The sequence below is a fragment of the Rutidosis leptorrhynchoides genome, chromosome 9, assembly GCF_046630445.1.
Source record: "Rutidosis leptorrhynchoides isolate AG116_Rl617_1_P2 chromosome 9, CSIRO_AGI_Rlap_v1, whole genome shotgun sequence".
Classification (NCBI taxonomy): Eukaryota; Viridiplantae; Streptophyta; class Magnoliopsida; order Asterales; family Asteraceae; genus Rutidosis; species Rutidosis leptorrhynchoides.
Genome location: NC_092341.1, coordinates 30,753,261 through 30,769,442, shown reverse-complemented (window position 1 = coordinate 30,769,442; position 16,182 = coordinate 30,753,261). Strand labels below are relative to the sequence as shown.

General features: G+C 35.2%; 1 long non-coding RNA gene across 1 annotated transcript; it reads left to right on the top strand.

The window, feature by feature from the left end:
* Positions 1-4,838: 4,838 nt before the first annotated feature.
* On the top strand, positions 4,839-5,661 carry LOC139865684 (uncharacterized). The gene is made up of 3 exons (XR_011765060.1): positions 4,839-4,906; positions 5,179-5,227; positions 5,593-5,661. It is a non-coding gene; the product is annotated as an uncharacterized lncRNA (long non-coding RNA).
* Positions 5,662-16,182: the final 10,521 nt, after the last annotated feature.

Below are 16,182 nucleotides of genomic sequence, written 5' to 3'. Positions count from 1 at the left end.
TTTTCTCCCGTGAAAAGAAGATCACCGACAATCTCCTCGACATTTTCAAGGACTTTCACATCCATTGGACCAAAAAGAACATGTTTTCTAGATTCGGTAATTTGAGGTATCGAAACTAGATTCTTGGTCAATTTAGGAACAAGATAAACATCTTCCAAAGTAAAAGTATCATTGTCAATATCAATAATAGCATTACCTTCCTTTTTAACCGGATGAGTTGAGTTGTCGGTCGTGATTACAACTCGATTTTGATTGTGATCTCTAACGTCATGAAGGAGAGTTCCATCACAGGTCACGTATCAACGGTAAAGCAACTCCCATTTAGCTTCATCATCATCATCATCATTTCTTGTTCAAGCCACATTTACTTTTGTGACTTTAGAATGAAAATATCTCTTGACGTGACCAACCTTTCCACATTTGTAACATGTGGGAGGTTTCTTCTCATAGTTACCCCCTTTGGATCTAGTCGGCTCTTCTTCTTTTTCTTTAACTGAAGAACCTTTCTTGTAGTTCTTCCCTTGAAAACAAGACCGTGTTATTTTCAAATCTTTTAGCCATTTGCTTGGCCAAAGCTTCTTGATTAGAGAGTAAATTCTCTAATTTTTCAACCGAAGGTTGAGTAGCCCACCGCTAAATAGAGGTTATGAACGAGATATACTCTTTCTTCGAACCGCGAATTAATTATCTTGGCAACCAAGATTTGTTGATTTTCTCGTTCTCATCAATCTCTGAAATTTCAGAACAAAGATTTTTGACCCGTAAAAAATATTCAAAAACCGACATACCTTCTTGTCTTGAGATTGCTAACTCATTTTCCAAGAAGTGCAACCTTGCGGTATTTTTCTTGGTGAAGAGTTTCTCAAGAGTATCCCATACCTCCTTTGGTGAGCTAACATCACGGACGTGTTCGAAGAACTCTTGCTAATTTATGTCCTCAATACAAAGAGAGCTTTCCCACATTTTATCTTCCATTTTCTTCGTGACTCGCCTTGCTCAAGAGTTTCTACGGGAATTATGGCATCACTTCCAGCCACAAATTCCCATAGGTCTTGACCTTGGAGGTAAGCCTTCATACACATCTTCCAATTCTTGTAGTTGTTGCGTACAAGTCTTTCCATTTCATTGACATACCTCCATTGTTTACATATGAGACCTCTATTTTTGATTAGTAATAAAATAGTTTTGAACTTTGAGTATTTGCGCACAAAGATTAATTTAGAACCAAACTCTAGATACCATAAAACAACTAGTAACTTGCTAGTAATGCGAAGTGTAGTAAACAAGTATGAACAAACAATTTGAAAACTTGAATGTGTAATGGATTGTGTTTCTTTATTTAAAATGGTTACATGCTACATGCTTAAATACTAAATAAAGTAAAAACATAGTCACTAAACACACAACTAACACACTCATGAAAACACACATCATGAAAACACACATGACAACTAGCTCAAAAGAATTTGGATCTAGCTATTGACATACAAGTTTATGCTCCAAAGTTACTCCATTTGTGTTACAGTGACAAAAAGTTGCCTAATCTTTTGTTTCCTTACTTTAATGCTCCTAAATATATTAAGCTTATTCTACATTCGGAGGTTTCTATTGATCATTCTTTCTTTATTAAGATGAGGGAAGTACTCAATTTATCAAGCGAGTTCGATATCGATATAAAATATATTATCCGTGAGCCGTTGAGCATTGATGTGGTTGATGATCTCGAAATAAGGTTCCCAGTTTCTTTCAGGGCTGTAGTTGGGGGCGGGTTATGCAACTACGGGAGATTAACGTGTGGGTGATTTAGTCCATCTGAGTGATCCTAAACTGATGTTAGAAAGAAAAAGGAAAAAAAAAACAAATCAACTTTAAAACCAAAGCGAAATTAAAAATTGTAATTTTATGGTTATTTTGGTTAAATTATATATATATATATATATATATATATATATATATATATATATATATATATATATATATATATATATATATATATATATATATATATATATATAGGGGCAGGATCAATGGGGAAGTAACCAATCGGGGGGAAGCAAAAAAAAAAAAATTCCGTTTTTTTTGAAAATTTTTTTCCGGCATCAAGATCACACGAAAATATGAACATTTAGAAGAGACACTTCATGATGAATGTTATTATTTAGGCGGGAAAACGATCGACAAAAATAACATTCAAGATAATATTGTTCGTGAAGAATATGAACGTTTTTTTTTCTTCATGTTTTGTGAAGTAAAATTTAGCCCGATTTAGAGTTTAGGGTTTAGGGTTTATTCCATAAACCCAAAACACCAAACCCCAAACCCTAAACCCTAAACCCTAAACTCTAAACCGTTCGTGTTAAAAACTCAATCTAAATCCTAAATCTAAACCCTAAATCTAAACCCTAAACCCTAATATCTAAACCCTATAAACCATAATATCTAAACCCTAATATCTAAACCCCAATAGCTAAAACCTCAAAATACGCTCGAAAAACACGATAATTGTTATATATTACTTCTTCGAGCGTTTTCCCGCCAAAATAAAAACATTTATCACAAAGTGTCTCTACTAAATGTTCATATTTTCATCTCATCTATAATGTTCATGAACAAAGTTTTTTCAAAAAACGAAAAAAAAAAGTTTTTTCTTCCCCCCGCTTCCCCCCGAATGGTTACTTCCCTCTTGATCCTACCACTATATATACAGTGGCGATTCTAGAATGAAATGCTAATGGGGTCCTAATTTTTTTTTCTAAGGCTAATTATATTTGAAGGATACTTTAGTGGTTATTTACCTCTAAAAAAACACAAATTTTAAAAATATATGGGGTCCTATACTTAAATTTAGTGGTGTCCTGTACAATTTGAAGTATACATCGTATAAAAAAAAATTTCCACTAGTGGGGTCACAGGACCCCACTCCCTTCAAGGTAGAGTCGCCTCTATATATATATATATATATATATATATATATATATATATATATATATATATATATATATATATATATATATATATATATATATTAGTAACCAAACAGAGGATTCAAATGCAGTTTTCTGTTCGATTTCGGTTTTGAATCAAGACATTGTTTTGCTTTCAAAAATTAAAAACAAAACAAACTGAATCAAAATAAATTGAGGAAACCGAATTCAAACTAATGAGCACACCTCACCCCACTATAAAACTATAATTTCGACACGGTCATAAGCCCGATACGAAACTAACTCTAAAATAAACAGGTTTGGTTCGGTCCATCTCAGATCCGTCTACGTGCTGATTTTTATTCGGGTTTGAATCGCACCCTAATTTTTCAATTGACTTGACATAGCGACCATTCAAATAAATTAAAAAATAATAATTAATATATAATTGGATTTTACTAACGATGGCTTTTATAGATGTTGTTAACGCGTTTTAAACGGTTGTACATGATAGTTATTACTCCGTACTAATTTAGTGGTACATTCGTAAGAGCTTTGGTTACCAAAATTTTAATTACTTTGATAAAGTGTTTGGTCAAGGCAATCTTGTCCGTCACGATCCATATCATGACATTCTTACCCGAAGCCGGGTAAAAAGATACCCATTTTCATTGGGCTTTATAGTTTTTTACTCATCCACATCAACAATCTAACCGGATCAAGGCTCAAAAAAGGTAAAGGTATTCGGGTTCTGGTAACCTTAATACCCGCCACGATCCGAAATCCCGTCCCAGATTCCGGCAGCATCTTCTTGCCGTGTTTTCTCACCGATAACAACCTCAAATCGATTAAACTAACCTCAAAATGAAGAATAATAATAAGATGAGTAAAAAGATCACCGGCGTACAAAACCTATCACCTTCAAAGGTATTTGTTTCGCATTTGAGTTGCGGAATTGCTTTAGCGTCATCGTTTTGGCTAGCAGTTAACGTTTTCTCCATTAATTTGATCGATCATCCATCTGAAACACTCCGTTTAATTTCGGCGGTAATTACTCATTACTTTCAGTTTTATTGTAATTTTGGAATATGAAAACTGTTATTATTATATGCGTGTCTTGTAGCAATGTTTCGTTATCTGTTAATATGAAATGATTACCAGAAATATGTTTTTATATTATACTTTTGAGTTAAAATCTCGATGTTGATCTGCTTTTATTGCTATTACTCGTATGTTTCAATAGCTATAGTAAGACATATACAGATTTAATTGTACTAAATGTATCTTACAGTTTATGAAATTCAGTGATTTTATATCGATGATTGATGATATTCATGACTAGAGGATTGTATGTCTGCTTGAATAATAGTGGTTCATATATATATCCACCCATCACTGAGTAAAACATATTCCTCTAATGTCTGAATTTAAATTTGTTCTTGCAGCTGATTGAGATCCCAGTTGTGATTCTGACATACAGTATCTTTCGGAAAGATAAGCATCAGAGTTCGGTAATTCATCATTTTCATATTTATTTATTTTAAATGTGAATTTGAATGTTTAAGATTAACAAGGGTACTAAATGTTACATTGCAGTACTTGAAGGCTGCAGTTAGAGGTTTATTGGGGCTTCCTGTTGGTTAGTCTTTTCTCTTACATCTTCTGCTGTTGACAGTGTCCCACACAAAATTTAAAATGTTTATGTGCATTTTTTATATAATACAGTCATTGAATGAATTATATGGATAACAGGATAAAGACATGCGTATCATTCAGTGACGTGCTTATTTTGAAAACGTTTACTCAAAGTATTGAAAACGAACTCACATTTGTCTAAATTTTATTTACTCTTGGTATATTTATCAATAGAAGTGTTAAGAGGTGTGCTTAATATAATAAATAGGCATTTTGCAATTATAATTTGTAGGGGCTGCTGTCAATGCACTTGGAGCTATTGCTTTAGGAGCACCTGTTGGTACTCAGTATGTACTTTTCATTTAATAAGAGGTTAATCTCTGTATATTGTAATTTGGACAAATTTTTATTGAGTTAAATCTGTTCTAAAAGGCCTTATATCAATCATACATCTGTAACTTGGAATCGTAATTTCATAAGGCAAGCTCAAAATCTTATCTTTTGATACATGAATTTAACATATCCTATAATGTCTTCCGCAAATGAATTAACTTTCAGCTGTTTGCTTTGTATAGCTTATGCATATGCAATACTTGCTAATAAATTTTTATGAATGCAGATACTTTCAAAGAACTCTCAACTGGTCGTTTCTGATGTCAGCATTTACTGTGAGTGTAAAGTTTAGAATTTACTCTCTTGTTTTGAGATTTAATGAAATGAAATATCCTCATATGGTTTATTTTGGCCAATTGGTATTATACTCAACCTGCAGAATAATTTAAGACTTCAAATGTATTTTTGCTCTGTTTATAGTTTATGAGGAAGGTGCTCATGCAGGACAGGGTGACTAACGGGTCCTGACAGGTTGGGTTATTAGCTAATATAGTTTGTCTACTTTTTGGATCGTATAAACGTTACATATATTAGATATGAAGATATGATTACAAATTTATTATTATAACAATAATCAAATTTTCTTAGAAATAAAAAAAAAAACTAATTAGGAGGTTACACTTGGTTATTTTAATTGCAGGTTGTCCCTGCAGCTTGTGTGTATGGTTCGTCTTGGGTCGATTGGCATCGTATATTTGCACATACAAAGTATGTTTCTGATTATATGAATCATTTACATGATTTCTGCATGACACTGATATAAGTAACATGGGGTCCGTGTCTAATGTCCATCCATCAAAAGAAATAAATAAGTACAGTACCTATTATGAATACAATCAGATAGTAAAGTACATTTAATACTTCGGTTTGATATCCATTTTTTATGGGGTACGGTTACATATGCATTTTTTCACTTGCAGGCCAATCGAATCTATTGATTGTATGATATGTTTGCCTGCACATGGTGCAGTAATTGGAGCTTGGTTTGGGGCCTGGCCCATGCCACTTGACTGGGAAAGAGCGTGGCAGGTATCCTTTTGCTATGATTATACCTGCAATAGAGACCCATACCCTCAAATTTGGGTCAATTGGGTCAAGATTTTGGGTCAATTGGGTCTTAAAAAAAGGCTGGCAATTTAAACCCCAAATCTTAAAAAAAGGTCCAATGGGTTTCTTTCCAACCTATTGGGTCCTATACAAAATATAAAGAAACAAGTTCAATGAGTATCAATTCCTAAAGCTCAATAAATAGAGAATTGTCTAATGGGTCTTGTGAATTGGTCAAACGGGTCGAGCATAAAGATCATAATAAGTTTCATCCGTCAAACATTTATGAAAGCATTCATGGTTATATCATTTATTATTTATTATATATATTAAATAAAATAATATTCTCTTATATATATAATAAATAAATAATAAATATAAATAATTATAACTAAAGTAATTTTTTTACCCATTTGACCCATGAGTACCCAACCGGAACCATTTGGACCCGTTTAAAAATCTGACCCGTTTGACCCATTATAACTGAAAATTGTTTTGACCCGTTACCCAAACCGACCCAACCTGACCCGTTTGCTAGGTACATCAACAATATACGTATTAAAGTACTGAACCCGTAGGACAGGTTACATAAAAGTTGGAAACTCTGACCTATTCGATAACTTGTATTAGTTTTGTCATAAATGGGTCTGACAGGCTGAGAGTACTTTAGAGTCTATTTTCAAAGCATATGATCTCCAAAATCATTTGGTTAAAAGATTCACAGTATTATTCTTCTTATTTTAGATGCTTTTTTTAATTCTTGTTATACAGGAATGGCCAATTTCCGTAACTTATGGTGCTATCATTGGGTACTTGGTCGGATTATTAGCTTCTTTCGGTTCTGTACTCTTTCATCATTCACGTCAACACGTTAAGGGAGATTAGGTAAGTCACTTTTTATACAAAGTTTAATCTTGATAACTTACAAAACAGTTGTGCTTAAGGTAGTGTGAATCCTTTGTTGTGTTTTTATCTTCCAGAATTGGGAGAGATTTAGAAAATATAACAGATTTTTTTTTGCATTGTGTTCGTTCTGTATTAGGAATTTAGGATACGATTTTTTTTTTTATTTTATTTTATTTTTTTGTTTGTTTGTGCAATTATGATGCTACGTATAATGATGACAGCAATTGTAATAATACATATATACAAGCGATGTAATGCATTTGGAGCATGTTTAATATCTGGCCTAAATACATCATACATTTTTTCTTTCATAGCTTAAATGATCAAACATCCCAACTAGAGATGACAATGCAAATGGATATGGATGATCTTAATGGATGATAACCGGATATGTATATCGATGTTGTGAAAAATTAGTGGATCGGATATAGATAACAATTCATCATTGAGGATATATCCATTTATCACTCGAAATACATACAACACAACTCAATCCCACAAAAGTGATGTAGGGAAATGTAAGATATAGACAATCATTCATCTTTCTTAAAATAAAGAGAATCATTTCTTCACCAAGAGTCAAACAACTCGAGTAGAGAAAGCCTTATCTCTCAATCATACACAAAACTGTATAAAATAATATTGTCTATAAAGACTTCTTTGGCAGTATAAAAGACTTTCAGGGGTTCATATTATTTGTTTCATTTCTTCCACGTTTTTCCTTCTAAAAACATATAGCATAACACCACTAACTACTAATTACTGAATTCGGTTAATATATCACTACTATCATTACATTTATCTTTCGCATGATGGCAGAAATAACACTGATGAATGCTCTAAAGCCTTATGACCCGCACAAGACGATTGAAGTGAAAGTGTATAGGAAATGGGTTGTAAAGAACCCACCCGGACCAACTCCCATGGGGTACGGTTGCATGCTTATCGACGTACAGGTATCTTAGACAGGATTCAATTCACATAAGTACACATTTAGTATAAAGAGTAATTCACATAATTCAATTCACGTAATTAAACTGTTTCTGATTGGGATACAGACAGTTTAATGAACACATTTCAGGTGTTTGATGACTTTTACAGATTCCTAGGTTTCAAAATAAACGTGACGAAATCTCATTTGTTCGGGCTCAGGGCTTCGGATGCACTTGTGGACGATTATGTTAGTGAGTTCGGGTGCTCGAGAGGTAACTTTCCTTTCACCTATATAGGTCTTATTGGTGTTAATATGAATATTTCATCATGTTGGAAACCGTTAATTAGTTGATAGATTTCTTAAAATACTATCGGGTTGGAAGGCAAATATGTTGTCGGTTGGTGGGAGGTTTACTTTGTTAAAGGCGGTTTTAGGTAGTTTGGGCATCTATAACAAGTCTTTGTTCAGATGTATGGATAAGGTAATTAAGGAAATCGAAAGTTTGAGGTCCAAATTCCTTTGGGTTGCCAAGAAGGGTCTAAAAAATTCATTGGATTAAGTGGGATCTTGCCCTTAATTCATTGGATAACGGAGGACTCGGTATTGGTAGTTTGAAGGCGTTCAATCTCGGCTTAATGTTCAAACGGTTGTGGAGGTTTGTAAATGGAGAAAATGACTTAATGTAAACGAATCGTGGCCAAACAGAATTAAACACAAATAAATTGTATTACTCTTACGTAACACACAAAATAATGATCGTGGCCAAATATAAGCTCACGAAGTAACAAAGCCAATGGCTCAATATCAAACTTTTATTAATTAATTCAAGATAACCAATAATAATCTATTCAACGTTCATTATATATAGGTGAACTAATAGGATGGAGATAAGAACAAATAATTAATAAAAAGGAAACTAAATAAATTTTCAATTTAGACTCCAATTATCAATTGATAATCTATTGCTTGTTCTTCAAGCTCACATGCTAACCCGTGTCAAAGATCATGCGTGTCCCAAGGCCCAACAACATAGTTTGTTTCTTTGATCCAAGGCCAAAACAAGAAGCAATCATAATTGGGTCAGACCCATCATGCGTACGTACATCATTCTCCCCTTCTTCGAAAAGAATCGTCCCCGAGTCTACAACTTCAAGGATCATAACATCTAAATGATTCTCAAGTACTACACGAATAATGTTTTCTTCATTGAAAGTGTCAAGTATTGCAACAAGAGCAAAAAGACACTTCTCAACACCAACATCAACATCTTTATTGAAATTATTTTTCAAATCAACATCAACATTTTCATTGCACATGTTGGTGTATTTATTAGTAACTACCTTAATCTCACTTTCATCATCAGGAGAAAATGAAAAAAATTCCTCACCATCAGTATCATAGATGGGTTCCGTATCATAAATGAATTCTCCATCCTCACCATCAGTATAATAGATGGGTTCGTCATCCTCACCATCCGTATCATAGATGGGTTCTGAATAGATTCGTACCGAATCGTACTGCGCAGAGAATCATTGTTGGTTCAGTTCCAACTCGGCGATTCGCTTATATAATCGTGCAATTTCTGCGTTTCGAGGGTCTTCGTTGCCTCTTTCGGCATTTCTACGATGATTAACTCGATGGTTATGTCCACGATACATTGGCCAAATCCTAGCTCTTGATACCAAAATAATGTAAACGAATCGTGGCCAAACAGAATTAAACACAAATAAATTGTATTACTCTTACGTAACACACAAAATAATGATCGTGGCCAAATATAAGCTCACGAAGTAACAAAGCCAATGGCTCAATATCAAACTTTTATTAATTAATTCAAGATAACCAATAATAATCTATTCAACGTTCATTATATATAGGTGAACTGAGATAAGAACAAATAATTAATAAAAAGGAAACTAAATATATTTTCAATTTAGACTCCAATTATCAATTGATAGTCTATTGCTTGTTCTTCAAGCTCACATGCTAACCCGTGTCAAAGATCATGCGTGTCCCAAGGCCCAACAACATAGTTTGTTTCTTTGATCCAAGGCCAAAACAAGAAGCAATCATAATTGGGTCAGACCCATCATGTGTACGTACATCATGACTTGTGGGGAAAGGTTTTGAAGGCATTTTATGGTTCACATGCTGTTTGTGATGGTGGTACTAATTTCGGCAATGGGCTATGGTCCAATATACTTCCGACATTTTCCAAATGTAAAATTAACGGTGTTATTGAATCTCGAAAGATTGTACAGTTTTGATAAACTTCGTGATATTTGTTGGAAATAGGAGGTTATGTATATTATTTGTGGAAGAGAGGATTGATGATTTAGATGTTTGATTGATCTTGAAAACTTTGATTTATTGCTTATTGTTTTGCTTGATTACAAATGAGGGGTGAAACCCTCTATTTATACTACACAGTGGACTATTCTAGAACACTTCACTATCCACTAATATCTAGATATTTCCTAAGTATTCTCATGATAATTCTAGACTTAGATATTTTATAAGATTTTTCTACACACTTTGACTACTACATATTCCATGAGGTTTCTAGATAATAGGCTACAATCTTGATCCATATACTTGTATACTTGCAAGCCCAAATCCAAAACACATAGCCCAAAAACAAGTTTAGTTTCCAAAAGCCCCCCTTAAACTTGATTTTGTCACTCCGAGCATATTCCGTAATCTCTTAAATGTCTCGTGTTTTAGGGGCTTTGTGAAAATATCAGCAACTTGGTCAAGTGACTTCGCTTACTTTATCTGCACCTCTTTATTTGTAACACACTCCCTTATGTAATGGTATTTTGTATTGATGTGTTTGCTTCGATCATGGAAGACTGGATTCTTTGCTAGAGCAATCGCAGACTTGTTATCCACATATATCTCTGTAGCTTCCTTTTGAAAAAAACTTTAGCTCATTTAGTAACTTTCTAAGCCATACTGCATGACAGGTGCACGATGTTGCTGCTACAAACTCGGCTTCACAGGTTGACAGAGTCACAATGGGTTGCTTCTTCGAGCTCCATGTGAACGCCGTATCTCCCATATAGAACACAAAACCACTCGTACTCTTACGATCATCTATGTCTCCAGCCCAATCACTATCACTGTATCCAACTAGTTTGAAGTGATCAGAAGGCGAATAAAACAGGCCATAGTCAATCGTACCTTTGATGTAGCGAAGTATCCTCTTGGCCGCCTTCAAGTGATTTATTGTAGGTGCTTCCATGTATCGACTTACTAGTCCAACTCCGTAGAGAATATCTGGCCTCGTGCAGGTTAGGTACCTCAGACTTCCAACCAAACTTTTGTATTGTGTTGGGTCCACCAAGTATCCTTCATCATCTTTTGACAATTTGAGATTGCAATCCACCGGTGTGTTCATTGACTTGCAGTCATTCATCTTAAACTTCTTGAGCACCTCATTCGCATAACCTTCTTGAGATATGAATATTCCTTCTTTCTTTTGTTTCACCTCGATCCCAAGATAATAAGCCATAAGTCTAATGTCGGTCATCTCGAACTCCCGAACCATTGCTTTCTTGAACTCCTCGAACATTTTGGGATTACTACCAGTGAATATCAAGTCATCCACATAGAGAGCATGCTCATCTGGGCATTTTGTAAAGCCATTTTGCTGGAAATACTTGTCTATCCTGCTATTCCATGCTCGAGGCACTTGCTTCAACCCATATAAGGCCCTTTTCAATTTCAGCACCTTATTCTCTTGGCCTTTCACGATGTATCCCAAAGGTTGTTCTATATAGACTTCTTCTTCTAAGTGGCCATTAAGGAATGCAGATTTGACATCCATTTGATAAATCTTCCAATTATGCTGAGCCGCAAGTGAGATTATCAATCTTATAGTTTCTAGACGAGCGACGGGAGCGAATACCTCGTCATAGTCTATGCCGGCTCGTTGACTATATCCCTTCGCCACCAACCTTGCCTTATATCTTTCAACTTCACCTTTGGAATTCTTCTTGGCCTTGTACACCCATTTTACACCAATAGCCTTATGTCCCTTTGGTAGTGTGGCAAGATCCCACGTATTATTCTTCTCGATTGCTTGAATCTCTTCGTCCATAGCACATTTCCACTTTTGGCTTTTTGCTGCGTCTTCATAACTTACTGGCTCACAATCGGCAAGAAGGCAGAACAATGATAGATCCTCCATAGGTTGGGTTACCTCGTACAACTCCCTAATGCTCCTTGTATGATGTTGTAGCCTACTTGATTCTCCTCCTGATGTTGGTGTCACTTCATTAGGTGTAGTGGTTAGAGTACGTGGAGAGTGCGAAGATGGTGTACTAGAAGGTTCTTGAACTTCTAGATATTCTTTGTTCCTTGCAGTACTTTCGAATGGATAAGGGAGAAAGTCGTAGTTCTTCTCTTCGGAAACCTTCCAATCCCATGTTGCTTCTTCATCGAACACCACATCTCGACTTGAGATTACTTTACCGGTCTTGGGATTGTATAACTTGTAACCCTTCGAACTTGAGTCATAGCCCACGAATATGAGTTTCTCGCTTTTATTATCGAGCTTCGTCCTCTTCTGATCTGGCACATGAGCATATGCCACACTTCCGAACACTCGAAGGTGTGAGATGTCGGGCTTCCTTCCACTCCAAGCTTCAATGGGCGTTTTGTTCTTGACGCTTCTAGTGGGCGAGCGATTTGCTAGATAGATCGCACAGTCCATTGCCTCAGCCCAAAACTCCTTAGGCATCCTTTTGCTCTTTAACATACTCCGAGCCATATCTGGAATGGTCCTATTTTTTCTTTCCGCAACACCATTTTGCTGAGGTGAATACGGAAAGGTTAGAGGACGTCGTAACCCATTGTTGTCGCAAAATTCCTTGAATTCCTTGGATGTGAACTCTCCTCCACGATCGGATCTCATCGCCTTTATGGTGAGACCACTTTGATTCTCCACAAATGCTTTAAACTTCTTGAACATTCCAAAAGCTTCCGACTTCTCTTTTAGAAAATAGACCCATGTCTTTCGACTAAAATCATCAATGAATAGAAGAAAATATCTATTTTTACCAAAAGACGGTGGGCTGATGGGTCCACACACATCCTTGTGAATAAGTTCTAGAGTTTCTTCGCTCTACTAGAAGCTTCTGTTGGAAAACTGTTTCGGAAGTGCTTTCCTAGAAGGCATCCCTCACATATTTGATCCGGATGATTAATTGGAGGCAAACCCTTCACCATTCCTTTACTTGATAATAATTTTAAGCCTCCAAAATTTAAGTGCCCGTATCTCATGTGCCAAAGCCAAGAATTATCTTTGAAACATGCTTTTAAACATCTTGGAATGTCATGTTGAATATTTAGCATGAACATCCTATTCGTTGACATAGGCACCTTAGCAATCAAACCTCCTTTTTGGTCTCTTAAAGAAATGGTACGATTTATCATGTGAATATCATATCCTTTCTCCAAGAGTTGTCCAATACTCAGTATATTCGTCTTCATATTGGGCACATAATACACGTTAGAGATAAATTGATGCCTTCCATTTTTCAAGCGGATGAGAATCTTACCTTTGCCTTTAACCGGGACTTTAGAGGAATCTCCGAAGGTGATATTTCCACTAATTACCTCGTCTAACTCCACAAACATGTTTTTGTCACCGCACATATGGTTGTTTGCACCCGTGTCGAGATACCACAAATTTGATTCTCCGTTATCTTCACCTTTGCATGCTAGTAACAAAGTGTTTTTCACGGCTTCGGTATCTTCTTGTGCAAAATTTACTCTTTCTTGCACGTAATTGTTTGACTTCTCGCATTCCGAAGCATAGTGGCCAAATTTATGACAATTATAACATTTGGTTTGAGAATTGTCATACCTTGGCCTTCTACTTGTGTAGCCTCTCCCGCGACCTCTTGTCGAGTGAAAATCTTGACTTCTTTCTTCATTTTTGTAAGAACTATAACCTCCACGTTTAATATATCCTTGCCCTCGTCCTCGGCCACGTACTTGACCACGAGCTCGTTGACTCGTTTGATGAGTCTTTTCACTGTTTTCTTCCTTAAAAGAGAGTTTTGCTTGCAAAGCTTGCTCCAAAGGCTCTTTACTTTTTTTTATTAAACCTCTCTTCATGGGCTTGTAGTGAACCCATGAGTTCATCGATAGTCATTGATTCTAGATCTTTAGATTCTTCAATGGCTACGACTATATAGTCGAATTTTGAATCTAATGATCTAAGAATTTTCTCAATGACTCTTACATCACTTAAAGTTTCACCATTCCTCTTTAATTGATTGACAACCGCCAAGACTCTTGTAAAATAATCGGAAATTGATTCAGAGTCTTTCTTATTTAAGGATTCGAACTCACCTCGTAGTGTTTGTAGTCGAACCTTTTTCACTTTATCAACTCCCTTGTGAGAATTCTCCAAGATCTCCCATGCTTTCTTGGCAATGGTTGCACTTGCAATTTTCTCAAAAGCTCCATCATCTACACTTTGTTGGATGATGGAAAGAGCCTTTTAATCGTTGGTTTTCAATAGTTTTTTCTCCTTGCTGAGATAACCTTTTTCAGTAGGTTCCTCATAGCCTTCCTCCACAATCTCCCATAGGTCTTGTCCACCTAGGAAGGTCTTCATTTGGATGTTCCATCGATCATAATTATCCTTTGTGAGGCCAGGAAATGTGATGACATTGTTGGCCATCATCTTGTCGAACCAAGCTCTTGATACCAATTTGTTGGAAATGGGAGGTTATGTATATTATTTGTGGAAGAGAGGATTGATGATTTAGATGTTTGATTGATCTTGAAAACTTTGTTTTATTGCTTATTGTTTTGCTTGAATACAAATGAGGGGTGAAACCCTCTATTTATACTACACAATGGACTATTCTAGAACACTTCACCATCCACTAATATCTAGATATTTCCTAAGTATTCTCATGATAATTCTAGACTTAGATATTTTATAAGATTTTTCTACACACTTTGACTACTACATATTCCATGAGGTTTGTAGATAATAGGCTACAATCTTGATCCATATACTTGTATACTTGCAAGCCCAAATCCAAAACACATAGCCCCAAAACAAGTTTAGTTTCCAACATGCGCTTAGTTGTGGTCATGAAATCAGCAAGTGCTCGGAGCCCGGAATGATGAATATGTTCAAAGGCTAACTGCTTATATTGGTCAAGTTTATTAATCAAGTGATGCAGATAAGTGGTCATGGAAGTTGCTAGTGATAACGGTCACTTAGTTAGTTGGACGAGACAGGTTACTGATAACAATATATTACCGGTCTCGGATACCTATACTAATTGGGCCGAGGATCTTCCAAGGAATGTGATGTTGGTGTTGGTTTATGGAGTAGAGTGAAAAGATTGATAGAACATTGACATCCTTAATTTCGCAGCTTGGAGTGAATGGAATTCATGGTTTGATGATTGGAAGCTACAAGTGAGATAAAGTTATACATGATCATTGCTTCTTTTGTTTGGCATATTTGGAGGTTCCGAATTAGTAGTTAATCCAATCGCATTCGTTGAAGAAAGAATGTTTATTTGGTTTGATTTCTTTGTTTTCTTTTAGTTGGTTAAGTAGTAGAGATAAATTGAATGTAAACTGAAAAGATTGGCGATTGAAGCCGTTGTAATTTAGCTTCTCGCTAGGGAGATAGTTGTGTAATAGAATTTTTACCGTTCCAAAAAACAGAGGTTTTCATTTTTGATTGTTTTCATATCGTGTTCTAAATTTGTTCAATTTCAAACCATTTTAATCTTCCAATGTTTCAAAACACTATTGAAACTATGTATATTGAAAACCTTTTGTCGAATTAATAGGCAACATCAAATTAGCTAACATGCTCCTACGGTTTGCAACATATTTATCTTATGACAAGTTGCAACATATAAATCGAAGAAAACGTGACCACAAAGTAAGATAACATAACTATTCCCTCAATTATAGAACTCTCACACATTGGTTAAAGTTCACTTGTGATTTGTACTAACGCAGCTGCCCGTTATTCCGTTATAAATACACGCTTCTTTTTTCATTTTTTATTTTAAATTTTGTTTTATTTCTACAAAATTTAAATAGTAATATTATAGTAATTAATCTGTACAATTTAATTTATATACAGCTCTGATCATCAAAACAAACCCAAATTTCATTCATTCAACTAAACCCTAACCCTAATTTTACCCCTCAATTTCCAATTTTATTCCTTTAGGCCCAAGTTACCAATAACATATATATACTTACTCTGCATTTGCACCAATACATACAATAACATTTTCTTTCCACCAAATTAAACCCTAGCTATAAGCAAAACATTCTGTATTGAAC